This window comes from Canis lupus, chromosome 30 (genome assembly GCF_003254725.2).
Source record: "Canis lupus dingo isolate Sandy chromosome 30, ASM325472v2, whole genome shotgun sequence".
In the NCBI taxonomy this organism is placed as follows: domain Eukaryota; kingdom Metazoa; phylum Chordata; class Mammalia; order Carnivora; family Canidae; genus Canis; species Canis lupus.
In genome coordinates, this window is record NC_064272.1 from 12888748 (window position 1) to 12910545 (window position 21798).

At 35.6% G+C, this 21798-nt stretch overlaps 1 long non-coding RNA gene across 5 annotated transcripts in view; it reads right to left on the reverse strand.

The window, feature by feature from the left end:
* LOC112675984 (uncharacterized) overlaps nucleotides 1–21798 on the reverse strand; it is a 100968-nt gene that overhangs the window by 23054 nt on the left and 56116 nt on the right. For all 5 annotated transcript variants that reach the window (XR_003146224.3, XR_004810808.2, XR_007407402.1 and 2 more), the window contains 2 exons: nucleotides 18290–18416; nucleotides 17004–17145 (listed from right to left, as the gene is read on the reverse strand). This is a non-coding gene — a long non-coding RNA (uncharacterized LOC112675984). The remainder of the gene's footprint in view (nucleotides 1–17003; nucleotides 17146–18289; nucleotides 18417–21798) is intronic.

The following is a 21798-nucleotide window of genomic DNA, read 5'->3' on the forward strand; positions in this document are numbered from 1 at the left end:
TCTTAGTAAATGGAATATACAGAAGGTACTATGGGCTGAGAGGAGAAGGAGGAAAGAAGGCAAAGTGCTAGAGTATCAGAGACTGTGGCTTTGTGAGGAAAGCTCATTGTTATATTTGAAGTATTTTTAAAATATCACCAATTATAGTATTTATGTACTATATATACACATATATATGTATATATATTAGAGAAATCCTACTAATGTTACATATATGCATACTTATGTATGTTTCTATAATAATTTTAGCTTTATAATGGGAAGTATTATATATATAATATATATGCAAATTACTGGGGCCTAGTATATGCTAGTTTATTGTTATCTAAAATACTTAAAGTAACCCTGCAAGATAGACACTTTAGATTCAGTGACTTTTGTTAGTTGACTGAAACTATGCTTTTTTTAAACTAATGTTTTCATTGTAAATCTAGTTCATGCACATGCTGGAGTCCCCAGGCTACTCTATTTCTGCTACTGAAGCTCCTGGCTCCTCCTAGCACCTGTTGATGACAGCACCCAAGGGGTCAGGTGTTGTTTTCACTTTGGCTTCTGAAACGTTACATAACAATAAGCAAAAAATGGTCAAAAACAATAATAAATAATGCAGAAGTTGGCCCTTGTGGTGAGCAGTGCTGAATCTTAATAACTGAACTGAAGGCCAGAGTGTCTTGCCTAGGGATAAGCATGATGCTAGCTTAGCAGTCTCTGGCTGGCTCTGAAAGTAAACGTCCATAAATCTGGAACCAGACAGGTAGTGAAAAGGGTTGAAAAGGAGGAGGGCCAGCATTAGGGAAAGAAAGTTCAGTGAAGTGAAGAAAAGGAGAACAAAGACTGGGGAGAATAACACACTGTGTGGTAGGACCCAAGAGGATAACGTTGTTCTGTCTGCAAACTGTCATGGACATACCATAGCTCCGGTGTGTCCTGAAACTGGCAGGGCAGTGACATGCACCTCTGAATGAACTGCATCTTTTCCTGGCCTGATTTTCCTCATCCTAGTCAAATTATTTTATGAGTAGAGATACACCCTTTGTATACATACCTATGACATGGATATATACTATATACTCTAAAATTGAATAATTCATCCTTTTTAAGCTTGGTATCATTAATTTTAATGTTTGTCTTTGATAGAACAAACATCCTTCATCTTCATTATACTGAAGTTCTCCCAACCTCTCTCAGAAACACATATCCATTTATGTTTTCAATTTACTTTGTACTATTTTTCAAAAAGTCAGGTCAAGACCTAATTTCTAAAGCAATCTTAACAGTGCTTTATTGTTCACTAGTGACTTATATGATTAAGGAATCTATCAGGATTTTTTTTGTTGTTGTTCTTTCTATAGCATCTCCTTTGCCAATATCTCATTCTCTGTGTTTGCAGTTCAGCATCTTGAATAAAAATTCTTATAACAAATGGGTGTTATACTTTAGAGAAATGGCAGCTCCACTTCAATAGCCACATAATTTCTTAGAATTTGTGCTCTCTTATTGTGAACTTCAATCATCTAAATATAAAAAGGCATTCAAATTCAAACACTTAAATATAACATCTACCTGAAATTAATAAGGCTCTATTAATCTTTCAGGCATAAGAACGATGCCCAAACATTCATTCTTAAAAAGAAAATCCAAATAATTCATCAAAAAAAAATAAATGGGACTGAACGGTTGATACTAATATTATTAGATTACTGAATAAGCCACTTTGTGGGAACATTATGGAAGCTACAAAGAGGTGAGGAAAGAAGACAGAGAGTGTGACACAGCCATAGATCCCATCTACTTTTAGATTGCCAATAAAGAGCAATTCAGTTCAAGGCATACAAAGTAAAGATCTTTTTAAATCCTCAATTTACTGGTTGCGTGCATGCCTTGTGGCAGGTTTAGATAGGAAAATAGGCACTTAAAGGGACAGTAAATGGACAGAGGAAATGGACTTCTTATTAAATGAAATGGCATTCATTTAGCATGAATGCTAATGGCACTGGGACATGCGGAGTCTGAAATGACTGTGCTATCGCCCTCGTTAGATCTTATGTGCTAAAGTAACACTGATGTGGAAAACATGAAAGTATTGTCATAGTGGAACAGATAACTCCATGATGCATGGCTTGACAGGAACTGACTGTACGACCTAATTACATATTAATATTTTCTTCAATTTCAGATACTGCCTTAAACTGTATCATGTAATAAGCCAAAGCTGAGTAATATCTAAAAATTAATATGTTAAATTCCCTGCCAATTAGGAGAAGGCTACTGCATCATAAGCTTTCCATTTGTGCTTAGAATTGTCCTTCATGAAGAGAATATATTAGTTGAAACAATTCTATGATGTTCTTTTAGGAAAGAGATGTAGACTGTTGACATAGAAAAAAAATCGAGTGCTAAATATATATAGCATCCAATATAATTTTAGATAAGAGAAAATAGTCTTAAATGACAGATTCAACTAATAATAAATGAAGTAAGCATATATATATTTAGTATTAATAACTATGAATCCTATCATTTATATTGAAATGTTCACTTGGGAAGTGTCTACTAAATTTGTTTGCTTTTCATTTATTTATCTATTCATGCATTAATTTCTTTTTCAATTTTTTAAAATAAATGCTTCTAGCAGCTTATAAGACTACTGTAAATTATAATTTGGAAAAAAATATAATTCATTGCCCCAAGAAAGACCAGGAAATACATAACAGGTAGAAAAATACTTTCTAAAATTAATTTTTAACAAGTGACTTAGAGCTTCCAAGTGGCCAGAGCAAAAGAAATGGAAATATGATTGATTATATAATTTTATTCTTAATAAGGAGAAAGAAATATCAGTTTTTGAGAAGAAACATTTTTTTTTCCCTTGGACTTTGGTCTGAACTATATTTTTTGAGTACATCTTCTCAAATAATAATTGGGTCATGTATTGGTAAATGCCATTAGCTATCTCAACATGGTGAATGCAATACTAATTTACATAGCATTTATATATATTTCTTTTTGATTTGATATCTATTTGTTTCACCATAGTCCTGGCTTGGTAGCCACTCTTCTCTAGTGACACTTGTCTCCCATCTTTAGAGGAAGATATCAATTACTCAATTACTCATCCACACACTCTGTTTCTCTAATTCTTACTTTAAAAATTGTTCTACACACAGATTATATCACAAAACATGAAATGCATGCCAACTTTTCAAATGATAATTGATATCAGAGAACTGTGAAATATCTTCCCAGATATAAAAAGATGCTTTCACTATGTAATTAAATTAATCAAAATTTTACATTTGCATCCTGATGGTATAGTTTTAGGTCAGCTGGGTGGCAATTAGGAAGGAAAGCTGGATGTGCAGTGGAGAGAGAAAGAGAAGCAGGAACCCACGAGGGCACACTGGAACTCCTGTTTTTCTCTACTTTCAGCCTCAGTAATGCTGGTGTATCTTGACACAGTGTTACACAGATGTCTGGACCAGGACTTGGAGAAGCTAAGAAAAATGATCTGGCGGGGGGGCAGAGATTGAGGAGTTGTAGGTTTGGGTGCTGCCCAGGTCCACAAAGTGAGCCTTATAAAGTGAAAGTGTACAAGAGCAGCCATAGTGCTTAGACATAGTAACTATTGCAATTAATATGTTCCTCAGGGTATCACCTGTATTCCAAACATACTCATTCGTATTCTCATTGTAGAATAGCAGTCCAACTTGCCCCTTGAAAGTCAAGATCAATCATTCCAGCTGACAAGGTTATTTCCTTCTTTGTCTGTTGAGCATTGAGGAGCTCAAAGTAGCTGGTGACAGTATTAACTTCCAGTTTTAATGGAGTCATGGCTGTATTCTCTGGTGCAAGCATTCTTCCTTTGGGAACTAATCCCTCTGGACTAGCAGACTCAAAGTTGTGGGTTTGGGATGAAAATATTTTCCTAGTTCATGAATAGGGGTAATGAAGAACCACTTCATTCTCATCTTCAATTCAGAGGGATATATTTAGATATTTCAACTTATTGATATCTAAAATATCAATATTTATTTTTATTTCTTTAACTTTATAGAGGTACACTTTGTATATAATAAAATGCATATATTTTAACTATATTTTGGTGAGTTTTCACAAACTTATTTACTGGGTATCAACTCCTACAATCAAGATATAGAATATTTTCCATGACTTTATTTCTTGAAGAGCTCTCTTATGTCTTTTCCCTGGCAATTTCTCCACTCTTTGGCCCCAGTCAACCACTAATCTATTTAATGTCACTATAGATTATTTTTATGTTTTCTATACTTTTATAAAAATAGATCATAGAGTATTTACTCTTTGGCATCTGGACATTTTTTACTCAGGAATTATTTTTCTTTTTAAAGATTCATAATTTTATTTTATATATCAGAAACTTATTCTTCCTTTGAATATTATTCTGTTATGTAAATGTATCACAACTTGTTTATCTATCATTTAGTTTATTGCCATTTATGTAGTTTCCAAGTTTTGGCAATTATAAATAAGTTGCTATGAATATTCTTGCATGTGTCTTTGTATAGACATATTTTTATTTTTATTCAGAAAATACTTGGGCAGCCCAGGTGGCTCAGTGGTTTAGTGCTGCCTTCAGCCCAGGGCATGATCTTGGAGTCCCGGGATCCAGTCCCATGTCAGGCTACCTGCATGGAGCCTGCTTATCCCTCTGCCTGTGTCTCTGCCTCTCTCTCTCTCTCTCTCTCTCTGTCTGTCTCTCATGAATAAATAAATAAAATCTTTAAAAAAAAAAAAAGGAAATACATAGGAAGAGACTTTCTAGATCATATAGTAAGTGTACCTTAGATGATGTTGCCAAACTTTTTAAGAAGTAGTTTATTATTTTTATTCTTTCCAAAATTATATGAGAATTCTAGTTGGTCCATATCTTTATCAACACTTAGTATTATCAGTCTTTTTAGTATTATTCATTTAAAAAGGTTGACAGTGGTGTTTCATTTTGGTTTTAATTTGCATTGCCATTATCACTGGTGATGTTGAACATTTTCCTGTGCTTATTGGCCATCTGAATTTCTTTTTTCCTAAAGTATCTGTTCAAATATTTTTTACTCATCTTTAATTTTTTGTTTTCTTATTATTGAATTGAAAGAATTTTTTATATGTTCTGGATACCGGTCCATTCATCATTTTATATATGTGTGTATATATTTATAAATAAATATATGTTTATATATAATTCCATATTTATATATATATAAAATCTCCATCCTTTTGCTTGTCTTTCAATTTATTTTTTTAATTTAAATTTTAATTTATGGGATCCCTGGGTGGCGCTGCGGTTTAGCGCCTGTCTTTGGCCCAGGGCGTGATCCTGGAGACCCGGGATCGAATCCCACGTCGGGCTCCCGGTGCATGGAGCCTGCTTCTCCCTCTGCCTGTGTCTCTGCCTCTCTCTCTCTCTCTGTGACTATCATAAATAAATTAAAAAAAAAATTAAAAAAAAAATAAAATAAATTTTAATTTATTTATTTGAGAGAGAGAGATAGTGAGAGAGAGAGAGAGAGAGAGAGAGAGAGAGCACAAACAGTAGGGAAAGGGAGAACTAGGCCCCTGACTGAGCTGGGAGCCTGAAGTGGGGCCTGATCTTAGGACCCAGAGATCATGACCTGAGCTTAACCAACTGAGCCACCCAGGTGCTCCATTGTCTTACAGTTTCTTAACCACCATATTAAAAAAACAGAAGGTTTTAATTTCTGTGAAGTTGAATTTATCCAATTTATGGTTCATGATTTTTGAGTGTTATCTAAATATGCTGTTTTAATACCATAGATTTTCCCCTATGATTTCTTGTATAAGTTTTAGAGTTTTAGTTTTACATTTAATTCTATTTTTAGTAGTTTTTGTTTATGTTGTGAGGTAAGGATTGATGATCTTTTTTTCCTATAAGGATATCTAGTTGTTCCAACATCATTTATTAAAAAGGTTCTCAGGAAAATAAATAAATAAATAAATAAATAAATAAATAAAAATAAAAAGGTTCTCCTTTCCTTATTTTGTCTAATATTAATGTAGCCACCTTGACATTCTTATCTTGACAGTACACATTTGCTTTCTTCCTTTATTTTCAACTTGTGTCCTTGTATTTACCAGGCATTTTTTATAGATAGAATATAATTGGTTTTGGTTTTTGAACTAGTCTGACAATACCTACTTTTTGTTGAAATATTTAGTCCAACAATTGAAATTTTAAAATAACATTTGTAATAGCATCAAAATATAAAATATTTGGGAATAAATTTAACAAAATATGTATAAGATTTGTATAGTAAGAACTATAAAGCCATGCAGAGAGAAATCAAAATGCTAAAACAAATAAAAAGATATATCATGTATATGTTCAACTGAAATCATGTGTTTTGTGCATATATTACATGTGCATGTGTGTGTGCTTGTGTGTGTGAAGCAAACAAATTCAAAAGGGAAAATTCTCCTTGTTTTATATAAGCGGTTTTTCCACTGTGTCACACAGCCATGGAATGTTAGATTTTAAATTTGAATCTAGTTTTGTTATATTTCCAAGTCCTCTATTATTTCCAATACATGATATCACCTGTCTGCATCTACTTAGTATGCTTAAGGAATGCCTAATTTTCAAGAACTTCTGGCTTGTTGAGCTGAGAAAGTGACGCATTTGGTCTTATAACCTGGATCAATTGATGTTGGCCCAATGCATTGACCTTTGCCTGGTTCCTTCCTTCTTAGCTAGGTAAGAGATGGGTAGGGGTTATCTCAAATCTACCCTGGATTACACTTGAAATTACTTATATTGGATTTCAGAAGAATCCTGAGAAGTTTTCCTTGAATCACTTAATAGGAAGATTAATAATTATAAAATAGGAGTCATGAGAGCTTTAGAAACTTCAGACATGAGAGCTTTAGAAACATTAAACTGTGATGGACTAGTACCCCATTCTCTGATCTTTAATAAATAAAATCAGAGCTTTAGAAACTTGTATGTAATTTTGCCACATTAAGTGTATCCAGCTCCCCCAGACTATTTCTACATAGAGTTAGTGTGAACCTTTTCCTGTGAGATGTTCCACCAGGTTGGTTGAACGGGTCAAGATGGCAGGAGGAGCTGAGAAAATGGTCATCTATTGTGAAGCTAGTCTTGGAGGGGAATAACCTAAACAATTGTGCAGACAACATCCTTAAAAAGGAGAAAGTTAGCTTCAGAAAAAAAAAAGAAAGAGGTACAAAGTGAATCAAGATAGGTCTGAGAAGACCTTTTAGGTTTGGGGAGGACTGTTACCTAGGGGTAATTTATGTTCACTTGACGGCTGGAAGAAACCAGATTGACAGACAATAGAACTTCATATTCCTCAGGCTAAGCTCTAACTCGAAAAGACAGGAGTAAAAAAGTGGTCAGATGGAAAATATTATTATATTTGTTATAAAAATAAAGATTATTTACTTTTCACTTATTCATTCTACAAATACTATTTGACAATTTACTAAAAACTTACCTTGGCAGAATACTGAGGGTAAGTAAATATTCAGACATGGTCCCTACCTTCAAGCAATATACTGTTTATGGAAATAAATACATAATAAACATTTATAAGGTAAGTGCTATATCAGGTTAGGCAGTGATCAAACCACAACACCCAAATCTAAGTGGCTTTGCACAACACATTTTTATTTCTCTCTAATGCATTGCCTGCTGTGGGTCTGAGTGCCTCCATATGTTGGTTTATTGTTCTAGCTACTGCGGTCTCCTGACAATCTCACATTAACAGGTGATTTGAGAATCATCATGACAGAGGAAGAGAGAGCTAGAGAATAGAGCATCAGAATTAAACACTTTACCAGGAAATGACACCTGTCACTTCCACTCATATTTCACTGCCCAAGAAAGGTGTATGGCTTACTTTTGTGGCTGGTAAATTGAGGAAAGCTGGTATTGGTAAAAAATGCTGACTCCTACAGTATTTACACATGTGTACATGTATGCTTTGTGAGAGAGGTATAGTCAAAAGACTATGGGTCACTGTCATGGAAAAATAAACATGGAAAAATAGCAATGGAAAAATAAGTCCTGACATATATAGTATAAGGAAAAGATAATTATTAAAATAAGGTTCTCTCTGTGCACTCTAATCTCTAATACAGATAATAAAAATATGAATTTTGCACCCATTTTATAAAATCCTATGTGAAATGCAAAATAAATAGAATATATGATTCTGGTTCTTAAAGATCATGTAATATAATGGGGAGGTGAAGCAAACCTAAAGAAATGCAGTAAAAACTGATCAATCTGATAACCTCTGAACTGGAACTCTTTATTACTTCTCTACATATATAGGACAATGATAATGTTAACCTTGAGACTCTGCAAAACCCTGAAGTGCTTTCAGAATCATTAAAGAAAGATTAAAGTATTTTCAGTATAGTTTAGGCTTGAGGCTATTATTAAATTTGACTACTAGACAATTGGCCATTCATGCAACATATATATTACATATCTCTAGTAACTGGAAGCTGTGATGAACTAGAGTACCCCATTCTCTGATCTTTTATAAACAAAATTAGAGAAACAGATAAACATTTGTTTCTAGCAACATCTGCACATAATTGCTTATGCATATTGAGCAATCATGCTGATTTATAATGGGAGTAAGATGGAAGTGGGTTAAGCAGGGGATTATATAAAAGGCTATCTGAAGGAGATGAGTATGGTTTGCAGTAGAGGTGAGAGGTATTTTGGTGCATAGGGAAATAAAGGTGGGAGGGTAGAAAAAATACATAGTGGTAAAATGTGTGCTCAATAAATGTTAGCTATTAGATGTCTGCCAATATCTATTCATCCTATTCACACCTAAAATATGTATATTCATCTGCATTTTGGCTAATTCCATCTCTGAATACCTCAAGCTCAAAAGAGAGAATTTTCCTCTCTTTAACCTAACCCACTTGTATGCTATGTTTTCTTTTTATTCAGCCTACTGAATATGCTTCAACACTTTCATGACTATATCTCCATGTTTTAGCCACACAGCACATGCTCAAATATATTAGTATGTGAATATTTCATATGAATAAAGGCTAGGTGGGACACCTGGGTGGCTCAGCGGTTGGGCGGCTGCCTTTGGCTCAGGGCGTGGTCCCGGGGTCCTGGGATGGAGTCCCGCATCTGGCTCCCCAAAGGGAGCCTGCTTCTCCCTCTGCCTGTCTCTCTGCCTCTCTCTTTCTATGTCTCTCATGAATAAATAAATAAAATTTTAAAAAAGACTAGGTAAGAGCAATGAAGGACCTGGATTTTGAGTATGACTCCAAGGTCATAAACTTAGGTAGAAATGCTATTGGAATTGTGAGGAAAAGAATGTGGGCATGAGAATCAGGTCTCGATTGTTGTCATTATTTGACAGCTGCTTTACTTATTAGCAAATGCTTTGTACTAACAAAGCATAAATTATCCAGAAGGTCTCAAGCAGTCTTTCATTGCTTTCAAATGTTTCCATACCTCACCAATTTTGTCCTCTGTCTTCAAAAAACAACACAACATTCTGGAAAAGAAAGAACATAAAACTCTGCCATGATGGAAATTCAATGTCCTTCTGGCTTATGTGACTCTTAAAATATAAGAAGACACATCCTCTGGAAAGATTCCTGAAGGACACAAGTCTGCATTATTTTACAAGAAAAAAAAGGGTATGCTTTGATGGATGGATAATAAAAGTGTGGGGGGAAGAAGAAGATATTTCAGATGAAAGAAATGACAGATAAAGAGGATTAGTGAAGGGTCAAAACAATATATGAAGATATCAACACTCCTTGTACAATCATTCAATAAAAACATCAACAACAAAAGTCTGGCTGGCAATAATACAACCAAAATGGATAATTTAAGAGAGAAAGTAATCAAATGGAGTTCAACATGGCCATTAACACTTATTTACTGGTCTCAGTGGAATAAAATACTGAAAGACAGGAGCTTGAAGTGAATAAAATTGTATCTAACTTACAATCAAATGAAAAGATAGTGGGCTTAGAGCCAAAAAAATATTCCTTAATTAAGCTTCTTTTCAATGATTTTAGTTTAACCAGCTGGATTTTCATTTAAAGTTTTAAAAAACTACTCTCTTATTCAACCTTTTGAAAAGAAGGATTTTCCTTTTAATGGGTAATCTATTTCTTTTTACAAAATGAAAGCCAGCAATATCTGGTGTTCTGCACACATGGAAACACAATAAATTGACACAGAAGTGGAAGACACAGCCTCTTTTTTCAGAGACATGACATTCTATGAAGAAGAAATATATGGCAATTGGGATATAAGGACACATAGGTCATGGGCATCCAGCTCACCGGACCTGCCTCAGTTTTCAATTGAAAGTTACTTTGTTCGTTAGTCAACTTAGGTGCTGATAATAGAGGTTCTATGCTTAATATAACATCATGATTTTGAGGATGACTCCTCCATAAAAGTGCAGTTTAAGGTAAAAATATTCCAATTAAGTAGTTCTCTTGCCATATTCTAATATATGCAGTATAATTTAGTAAAATATTCACTCCTAAATACATAAAAATTATTTACAATTCTGGAACTTGAAGAGGTAAGCTTTTATCACCTGGAAAACTCTCTTTCATTATGATGCTGAATAAATTGGATGTTACTATATTAGGAAACAAATTTCATCTTTCATCTTTTTAAATTTTAAGATAAAATCACAATATAAATATATAAATGTATATGATGTTTCTGTGTTAGAATATTCAGTATAAAGAGACAGTTTTATCAGGTTAAAGTTCTAATTATTTAAATGTCAAGTAATCAAATGTCATGTTTTATCTCTATACCCACAAATAAAATTGAAAAACTGTGAAATAGACAGCCTCTTTAAATCAACAAATATTTGTATCTCTGCCACTAGTAGTGAATGCTGAAGATGCCATTGGATGGAGTGATATATAGCCCCTGCTCTCACAAACTTACTCAGTGGACATCCATTGCAATGGCCTTAGGAGGAGACAAAATAATACAAATTTATAGATAACTAATACAAGGCAGAGTAAACCCGGAAACAAAGCATCAGAGAAGTACATTTAATTGGAGAAAATTAGCAAAAAAAAAAAATAATAATTGGAGAAAATTAGCAATGGCTCCATAGAGAAGACAACCTTTAAGGAGGATTTTGAAAGATAGAATCAACCTGTAAGGAGGGAGATAAGGTGGTAGGGCATTTTAGGGATCTTAAGAGCACAAGCAGGTGGTAAAGAATGAGATGGATTTGGGGGAAATGCTGAGTAGTTTTAAATAGACTTTGAATAGGAAAACTGATAGATAAGCTTGAGTTAGATTGATGTAACACTGTGAGGCTCTGAATGCCAGACTAAGGCTTTTGTACACCTTTCATGCAAAATATGCTGTTTTGCCTTGCAGTCTGCCCAGACCAGAGGCTATGTCAAAGTCACTTTTGAGTGCAAATGACCTAGGTCTCCGAGTCTTCAGCAAAATCCTTGGAGATCTCTCTGATCAGCTTTTCTTGAATTCTTAGTCTTCTTAAATGCATGTGGGCAAATTATTTTTTTCCTTGATGATTAATGTCCTATTCAACAGGTGCTCTATATTCAGCAGAGTGTCTATATATGACACTCTATAACTGCTTGTGAATACAAACATTTCTATAACAGATTTATTGAAATATAATTCACATACCATAAGATTTACTCTTTTAAATTGTACAATGCAGCAGGTCTTAGCACATTTACAGAGTTGTTATGTTATTGTTACCGATATTTAATTTTAGAACATTTTATCACCCTAAAAAGAAACTCCATACCCAGTAGGTATCAATTCTCCATTCTTCCTACCCCCAGTCCCAAGAAACCATTAATCTATATTCTGTCTCTATTGCTTTGCCTAATGTGGACATTTCATGTAAATAGAATTATACAATATGTGGCTGTATTGGTCAGGGTTTTCCAGAGAAACAGAACAGGATGTATATATGCTTATATATGAGAAGAAATATATTACAGGAATTGACTCATGTGGTAATGGAGGCTGAGAAATCCCTCCCACAATCTGCTACCTATAAACAAGCAAGCTAGTGGTAAAATTCAGTACAAGTCCAAAGACCCAAGAACCAGGGCAGCCAATAGTGTTACTTCCAGAATCCAGAGGGTCAAGAGCTAAAAGCAACTTATGTTGAGCAGAAGAAGATGGATATCCCCTCTTTAGAAGAGAGTCACCCTTTCTTAATGTTTCTGGTTCCATTTGAGTGAGGATGCCTACCCACATTGGTGGGAGTGGATCTTGTCGCTCTGTCTACTGAATCAAATGCCAATCTCTTCCAGAACTCCCTCTCAGACACATCCAGAAAAAATATTTTACCAGCTATCTGGACATCCTTTAGCCGTGTCAAGTTGACACATACAATTAACAATCACAGTAGCCTTTCGTGTCTGCCTTCTTCCACTTAACATGATGTTTTCAATGTTCATCCATGTTGTAGAAGTATCAGTACTTCTTTCCTTTTCAGAGTTGAATAATATTTCATTGGCCGGACGTATCACAATTTGCTTATCTATTCGTCAGTTAATAGATAACTTGGTTTGTTTTCACTTTTTCCCTATTATGAATGATGCTGTTCAAAATATTCATGGACACATTTTTGTTTGAATATGTTTCATTTCCCTTGGGTATATATCTAGGAGTGGAGAACTATGTCATGGTAACTCTGTCTTTAACATTTTGAGGAACTTTCCACTGTTTTCCAAAGTGGCTGCACTATTATATAGTCCCACCAATAATGCACAATATATGAGGGTTTAATTTTCTTCATATCTTTACCAGCACTTGCTATTGCTGCTGGTTTTATTTTAGTCTTCCTAGTATATGTAAAGTACTACCTTGTCATAGTTTTTATTTGCATTTCTCTAATGCTAATAATGTTAAGTATCTTTGGATGTGCTTATTTTTGCCATTTTGCATATTCTTTCAATAAATCTTTCCAAATCATTTGTTAATTTTTAAAAATTGGGTTGTCTTTTTATTTTTGAGCTGTATGATTTCCTTGTATATTTTGCATGTACCCTTATCAGATATGTGATTTACAGATATTTGCCTCAGTTCTGTGGGTTACATTCTCACTTTCTCTATGATGTCCTTTGAAGCACAAAAGTTTTGCATTTTTGCTGATGGATAATTTATCTATTTTTTTCTTCTTATTGTGCTTTTGGTGTCACATCTAAGAAACCATGGCCTTGCCTAAGGTAGAAAAGATTGATTATATTTTCTTCTGGGATCTTTATAGTTTTAGCTCTTATATTTAGATCTCTGATCCATTTTCATGTAAGTTTTGTATATTGGTGTAAGGTTGAGATCCAACTTCATTCTTTTGCATGTCGAAATCTAGTTTTCCCAGCACCATTTTTGGATAGATTATTCTTTTTCTATCGAATTGTCTTGGCACCACAGACATGAATGTGTTCTAATGGTTACTATACATGTTTGAACACATACTTACTTATCCTTTATTAAATTATTTCATTAAATTTTAGATTAAATATACTATTTTCCAAGTGAACAATTATAAGAAATATAGATAGATTAATTTCTTGTAAGTTTGGTGGCCTTAGCAATTGACATAAAAATTTGGTCTTGTCTCCAAATTATAAAAGGGGATTCCTACTCAAATCCTGAGACTACTCTCTGTTTCAGAGTCTGCTTCTCAGAGAATTCACCTGAGACATCTCTATTAAGGGGACAGGGCTATTCTGGAATGCTAAAAAAAGAGAGGGGGGCCGGACAGGGCATCTGAATAGAGAGGTCCTATCTATAGTAGAGTTCAATTAGAAGTCCATGATCTTTGTGGACAGATCTTTTGTCAAAAGACAAAAAGAGGAAGACTAGGTATGCCTGCACAGTTTCTCTTTCTGAACACATTAAATGAGAGCAGAGTGAATGAAGGGATATAGAGAGACCAGGATTGCAATGCTAACACATAGTGATCTGTATGAAAAGAAACATAAAGGGGAGGAGAATAAGCATTTTCCCCAGTCATGTACCATATACCCCTGGCAAAGTGCCTTGCTCTGGTGCAGGTTTTAAATCTTTCCTGCCTCTCTCCCCATTTCACTTTCCCAAGGTATTCCCAGTGAGAAGAATCTGATATTTATCATTTTACTTATAGCTTTAAGATGAAGGTTTACCACATACAGACTATAATTGCTTCTTGATTGTAAGGCCTTTTATATGAACAGTCATCCCAGGTGATGAATTTTTCATTTCCTTTTGCCCAAAGACCAACTGACTCATATATCTTGCTCAAAGCAAAGGATAGCTTTGTTGAGAAACTTTTTTCTTTTTTCCTATTTGTTTTTTTTTTTTAAACCACTATTGGTGAAAATGCCATTATTGCTGGCTTTGGTCTAAATATATGCTAAATTTTGGATAGAAATATGGCAATTCTATTTGGGGCCAAGAATTCATTTCTGGTCCCTATGAAATGACATTCTTGGCTCTACTTTATATGGAGCCAAAGGGAATTGTTCATTAACATTTGCAAGCTGCTTCTTTGTATTCATGGTCTGATGAAAATGACTTGGGAGCCAGAAATTGTGAATTGAATTTCCATTTCTGTCATTGACTCCTTGTGTGACCTTGGACAGAACTCTTAATTTCCCTGAGTCTATTTTTTCTATCTGTAAAATGGGGATAAAAATAATAGTGGATATTTGCTTTATGGCTTAATTTCCCATACATAATTTTTAAAAAGTCTTTTTCTCTAGTGAGGATGATACAATTAAATGGATCATGCAAATAAAGTTGGAAAATTAAAGTTTCATGTAAGTGCAAGTTTCAATGGCATGACTCACATTAAGGAACTTTCATATTTCTGAAAATTTGGTATCAAGTATAGCACATCATAATCTTTTCCATTTTTAAAATATTGATGTGCCCACTTTAAAAACTGTTGACCTTAGAGTGTAATATCAACCATTAAATTATGTTTTTAGAAACATAGTTTTCTGATAGAGCAGATGTGTCCTTTTTTCCAAAATTTCACTATGACTGGTTTTCTAATGATTTCTAGGTTATGGCAGAGTTTTGTTACATGTGGTTTTGTGTCTCAGAGGACAGCATAATGTCTAAGCCCACATAATAACAGTTAGTTATTACACAGTTCTAAAGTATTAAAAACTCAGATAAAACACACATTCAGAGGTAGTTTTAGGAGCTCTAAATATTTTTCAATGCACATGGTATGTTACCGAAACAGAATTTAAATAAAAACTTAAAAAATATTTTTAATGCAAACAAAATTCATTTCATGTTTTCTTTAAATAGTGAGCTCGTCAGCTCAACTACCTAAAAAAACTCCAAGTTTACACAACTTTTAAGAAACCCATCTGTCATGAGAACAAGGCACATTCTGCTCTCACATCACAAAATGAAAACAGCATTTTAGATTGTTGCTGGGTCTTTGGGAGCAGGAGAGTCTCTTTAGAGGCAGCATGTGGCTCTACTTCTCCTGAGCAAAGTTTCATTATCAAGATGCCCATTGTATAAAAGATAAGCTTTTGGTTATTTCCTAGATCATACTGTAGCATTTACCTATTGAATCTAAAGAGGCTTATTTCAGCTCCATTTTTATTTTGTGATATTCAGGGATTTAGCATATGATTGAGTTCTATTGTTCTGTGTATTACTTGTTATGTTACTAGGTAGATGTTTGGGTTAAGCTTGGTTTCGATAAAATAATGGCAGCAAAGCTACTTCAAGGAACTCATTCCTCTCACAAAGTGGCTCACAGAGTAGGTAAGGTTCAGGTGGAGGCTAAGTCACCTATTCAGAAGTTGTTATCAAATATAAACAGAGATTCATGGGTGCCCTCCCTTGGATATTTTTATCTGGTTGGGGAAATGATCTGGGAATTTGAATTGAAAAGGAGAAAAAAAACCCTTTCCAGATGATTCTAAAGTCCAACCATGTATGAGAATTACTGTCTTATAGTTTCCTGAAGGCCTCTGTGAATTTGGGATAAATGTAACTCGTGTGATCAAGTAGTTCCAGCACCAACATTTTGCTTCCCTAGTCCATTTTTAGTCCTAGTTTATGTGGGCCTATTTCATCCTCATGGTACTTAGAGCTGATAGTTTGCCTCTTGACTTCTATTTCATATGTGCTATAAATACCATGTTTATTTATTTTCCCAGTTGATTCCTTAACCTGGAATAATTTCAGAATTAGGCATGTACCTAAGTGCTTAGGCCATTTATTAATTTATTCTTTCAAGATCTGCTGAGATATCACATATGTGCCCAGCAAGCACATTTATTTCATATGTGAGTGCAGAGGAGGGGGACCTCCAACCACAGCAAGTCTCTCTGAGGAAGGGGGATATCAAATGGAGACTCAGGTGGGTGGGTGAGGTGGAAAGGTCAAAAAAAAGATCAAAACTGCAGGATATAAAAAAGGTGAAGGTGTTTTTTTTTTTTTTTTTTGTCTCTCTATCCCCTGACCTATCACACACTTTGTATCTCTCTAGGTTGTACAAATTTAGTAGCTGGTGTTGTGTTTCTTATTTAAAAAATAAAATTACTATTACCCTGATTATTGAGGATTACTTCAAATTCCTCATTCAAAGCTCTTAGGAAATATTAATATCAAACAGAGATTTAAAAGGCAACCTTTGAAAATCCTACCAGATTGAATAGCTCAGATTCCACTGTTATGCTCTGCTGCATCCTGTGTATAGTAATAATATAGGACATTAACTGAAGATTATTTTCAATCTGGGCCATCCTTTTATGTCTTCAAAATGGCACGCTCATATAATAATCTTATTCTATAATGTCGTTTCTGCCAAAATAAGCCCCTCTTCCCATTAACCGTGTCACTGACTGTAATAGCCATGACAGTGATTGAGATTCAAGTGAAACGGGAATCAGCTGACTTCTGCTGGATTCTTGTGAAGTTACATTAGCTAATACCTCTCGACAAAGCTACTCACCATCCAGACTTCTTGGCAGCTTTTTAAAACAAGGTTCTCAGCATCGAAGGTGCTCCAATCAGTAGATGGCTCTGAGGAAGGTCTTACAGTCTTGCCTTCTAGTAGCTGTGCCCTTGCTGAATTGAATGGCATTCCCATTATTCTATGGATAATGAGATGAGATGTGTTTATCACAGCAATTTATTGAAAACAAAATGTCACACATTAGCAAACTAAAATTATAATTAAAGGAAAAAGAGAAGAAAGCTTCTGCATAAACAGTGCCAAAATTTCAAGGGACCAATCCTTAGAGGACAGAGACATCAGGATTCAAATCTGATGAGTAATTTTCCTAGGCCACGCAGCACCAAATATATCATCTGACACAGTTCTTTCTTTGATTTCCACTTAGGTTTAATGGTTGAATAATCATGGCTCATAAGTTTATCTTTAATAACAGTCACAGCAGACAGTTTATTAGCAGATTCTGCAGGCTGCAGGGTTGTCATTTGCTGTTATAGTGATTGTCTGTTTTAAATATCACAGCTGTTGGTGTTTTTATTTATTTATTCATGATTTGATTCCTGCCTCTCCCACATCTCTGACGCTCAAAGGCAGGCTATTTTCCTTTCCTCTTTGAATTGTGAAAGGCTGCTGTGACAGTCCCTCGCCCAGGCCGTGGAGTGTCACACAGGGTCCTGTGGTGCCGAACAAACAGCCGCGTCTTCCTGAACCTGGCAGCCCTCTTATGAGAGCCCAGCCTTCTTGTGCGGGCCTCTCTCTGTCAGGGAGGGGTGGGCGTGAATGGAATCCTAGCAGGGGCTCTGGGCCAGTGAAGCCCCTTCTTCATGCGTTTCTTGGCCAGGAGAGTGGAACCACAGGAGAAATGCAAATGCCCAGGCCTCTACTTTCCCATGTGAGAGCACCGTGAATAAACATAGGAAGCACTGTGAGCTGCAGTCTCTGAATTCAGCTGACGGGAAAGCTTGGTCATCACACATAGCATCTTTCATTGAGTTGTGGGGGGACAGGCTTGTATTGAACAGATGACATTATTTCATTTGTCTTCAGAAAGGCCCTGTGAGGAAGAGTTTATATAGAGTGATACCATTTTGTTAAGAGAAAAACTGGGGCCTTACATTCTCAGCATGACTGAGAATCAGGCACAGAATTAGAGGACGATGCTGCTGCTGCTGCTGGTGGCCGATCTGGGGAAACTGAATGTACCCCAAGCGCCAAAATCCTCCCCCTCCCTCTGAGGAAATCTGCTTCCGGTATCTTCTGAGTAAATAAAATAATGCCCCCACCTGATAGCTGAGAGGTGGACGAAGTGACATTCTGCAACATATGCCTGTAGTGAGCATCCCTTCACCAGAGAGCCTGTGAAATGTGTGCAGTTGGTTTTCTATGAGCAGGCTAGGATCCCTGGGAGGCCTGGAAGCAGAGAGAAGAAAGGCACAGGAAGAATTAGGAAGGAAAGCAGGAAGCACATCTCACCCATTTCTTGATCTCTGGAGGGGCATGTTCTGTCCCCTATATAGTCTAGAAGATATCTATCAATTTCTGGCCAAGTCAAAAAAAAAAAAAAGGGAGATTCAGAAGATCTCTGAAATTCCTCCCTACTGCTCTGGGGGAGGAATTTTCACAATCTGTGAAGAGGTGATCATCCTCCCCTTTACTACCAGCAGCAGATTAGCAGATTTTTTTTTTTTTTTTTTTGGCTTCCCCTGCCTTTCAGTAAGTGCTTTTGTAAAGTAACAGTAAAAGCTAACGTGCAATAATATTTCAGAAGTTAATGGTGGGTGCTGAGGATTATGGAGCACTTCAATTTTTACTGTTGCTTTGCTAATAACTTTATCAAAATAATGAACACCAGAAAGTGGTATTGATTGGTAAGCAGAGTCAGATCCAGGACTCAGTACTGTGAACCTTTCCACCCGCATGGCTCCAGATGTACTCCCCAACGTCGGGTTGCAGTCAGATGATGACATCCTTTTTTTAACAGATTAGATGCCTCTCCCAGAATCCCATGAGAAGTAATCTCAATATCAGCATCATCATTCCTCACTTTTGTGCAGCTTCATAGTTCTCAAACTTTGCCCCTCAAAAGCCCTCGGAGTCTGGAAGCCGGGTGTCAATATTCCAAGGCTAAAGACCAATAATTAGTCATTGTCAAAATAATAGAAATGTAATAGACATAATGTCAATACAGCAGATATGATTTTGTTTTATTTTAAGCTCCTTTGTCCATAAATGCTTATTAAGATTTTGACACATGATAGTGTTTGCCTAAAAATGAATATTGCCCAGTATCTATCTATCTAAACCATTTGTTGAATCCATCATAAAATCCTATTGATTCTACTTTGATGTAGCCAGCATTCAACTAGTTTTCATCATGGCCACACCTACTGCTTTGGTCTGAGCCACCAAAGATTACGGCACTGACCTCCCAAGAGGTCTGTTTGCTTCTGCTTTTGATACTACCTAGTCTATTTTCTACCCAGGAGCCAGAGTGAGCCTTTGAAAATGTAGGTCAGGTGATATGTCTTTTGCTAAAAACTCAGCAATGGTTCCCTATTTCACTACCGAGTAAGGCACAAATCTCTATCATGTCCTATGAGGCCCAGTGTGGCCTGGCCCTCTCTGACTTTGCCTACCCTTCTTCCTTTCATTCACAAGGCTCCATGCACTCTGGCCTGCTGGCTGTTTTTTCAACATGCCAGGTAAACTAGTACCCTAGAAGCCATACTCTATTTTTCTGCCCAGGATGGTTTGTTGCCAGATATCTGCTTGGCTGCAACCATTACTTCTTTCCATTTTTTTCTCAAATCTCATTTTCTCAGTTGCAATCACTCTGCTTTATACTGCTGTTTCCAACTCCCATTCCCTCTTTCCCAGGTCTACTTTCTCCCCATTTAACCTATTAGAATTACCATGCGAACAGCAATCTTGGCCTTTAACTCTTATTTCACAACTTCTAGTAAGTGCTCAAGAAACGTGTTGAATAAGTGTCTATTATGTGCCAAACTCTATGATATACAAGAACTAGCAAGACATATGTGCTGGCTTATAGTTTGGTGTTGAAGACATACGTACAATTAACAAGCAGATACAGAAAAAAGAAAGAACAAAATATCAAATGAATAATAATGGAAGAAATCATTAAGGCACCGTTAAGCTGAGTCTAACCATTTGTGTGTGTGTATTTGTGCATGTTTGTGTGTATTGCGTGTACATATAGTTGTGATCTCATTCTGCATCACATTGTTCTCTTTTCTGCCACTAAAATGGTTCCTCTACTGCAATTCAAAACATTAGTATTCATTGTGATCTCCAAGGAGCACTATGACTTTCAGGTGCTCCACACCTGAGGAAATTTAAGAACTTCTATTTGTGTGGTGATTTTCAAAGGGCGTTCACATGTATTTTTTTCAGCTAATTCTCAGAACAACCTTCAAAATTCAGGTCTTATGTATTTTCTTCTTTGATATGGTCTCCCTGTTTTGAGTTTCAAGCTTTAAGCAACAACATTGTTAGGTAATTTTGTAAATGAAGACACCTATAGGTTCTATGAGATTCCTTATATGTAGTTAGTAGTCCCGAGGCTACTAATCTGTGTTTATTTGCCTTTCTTTCAATTTCAGGCCACTATTATGAGTCTTTCTCTCAAAGTAAGATTAAATTCTGCAATAGTTGCTAGGAGTGGAAAAAGCGCATCTTAACATAAAATTTTGCTTTATTACTATGCAGTTAGCAGGACCCCAGACATTGGATCTTCTTGTCTTTCAATTTTGTGGACATTTATCCTGTACTTGTATAAAAGACAGGCTTTCAGCATTGTAGGAAATACAAAGGTGGATAAAACAGTACCTTGTTTCAAGAGCTTGTAGTTGAGGAGGGGTGTCAATGATGTCAGCACTAGTAGAATACTCTGTGCATACAAGGTTGCTTTGTATGTATGTATAATTTTTTTTAAAGATTTATTTATTTATTTATTTATTTATGATAGACATAAAGAGAGAGAGAGAGAGGCAGAGACACAGGAGGAGGGAGAAGCAGGCTCCATGCCACGAGCCCGATGTGGGACTCGATCCCAGGACTCCAGGATTGCGCCCTGGGCCAAAGGCAGGCTGCTAAACCGCTGAGCCACCCAGGGATCCCCTGTATGTATAATTTTTAAATCGACTTTCCATTTTTGAATAGATTTAGGTTTACAGAAAAGTCATGAAAATAATATAGAGACTTCCAATATATCCCACACCCAGTTTTCTCTCTTGTTAATACCTTACATTATGGTACCTATTATGTAGCTAATGAACCAACATTGATACATTATTATTAACTAAATGCCATGCTATATCAGATTTCTTATTTATTTGTATTTACTTATTTACTATCTTTTCTCTGTTCTAGTGTTCTAGACCCCATACAGAATGCATTACATTTAACCACCATGTTTCTTTAGGCTCCTCTTGGTTGCAACAGTTTCTCAGACTTTTCTTATTTTTGGTGACTTTGACAGTTTTGAGGAGTACTAGTCAGGTATTTTGAAGAAAGTCTCTCAACTGGGATTTGTATGATGCTTTCGTCCTTATTAGACTGAGGTTATGGGTTTGAAGGAAAAAGACCAAAGCGGTAAAGTACCACTTTTATCACATTATATCAAGAGTCACATACTCATGCAATCAACATGAGTTACTACTAATGATATTGATCTTGATCAATTGACTCAGATAATGTTTTTCAGGTTTCTCCACTGTAATTTCTGTGATTTTTATTTACCCTCTACTTTGAAATCAGAATTGTACAGAAG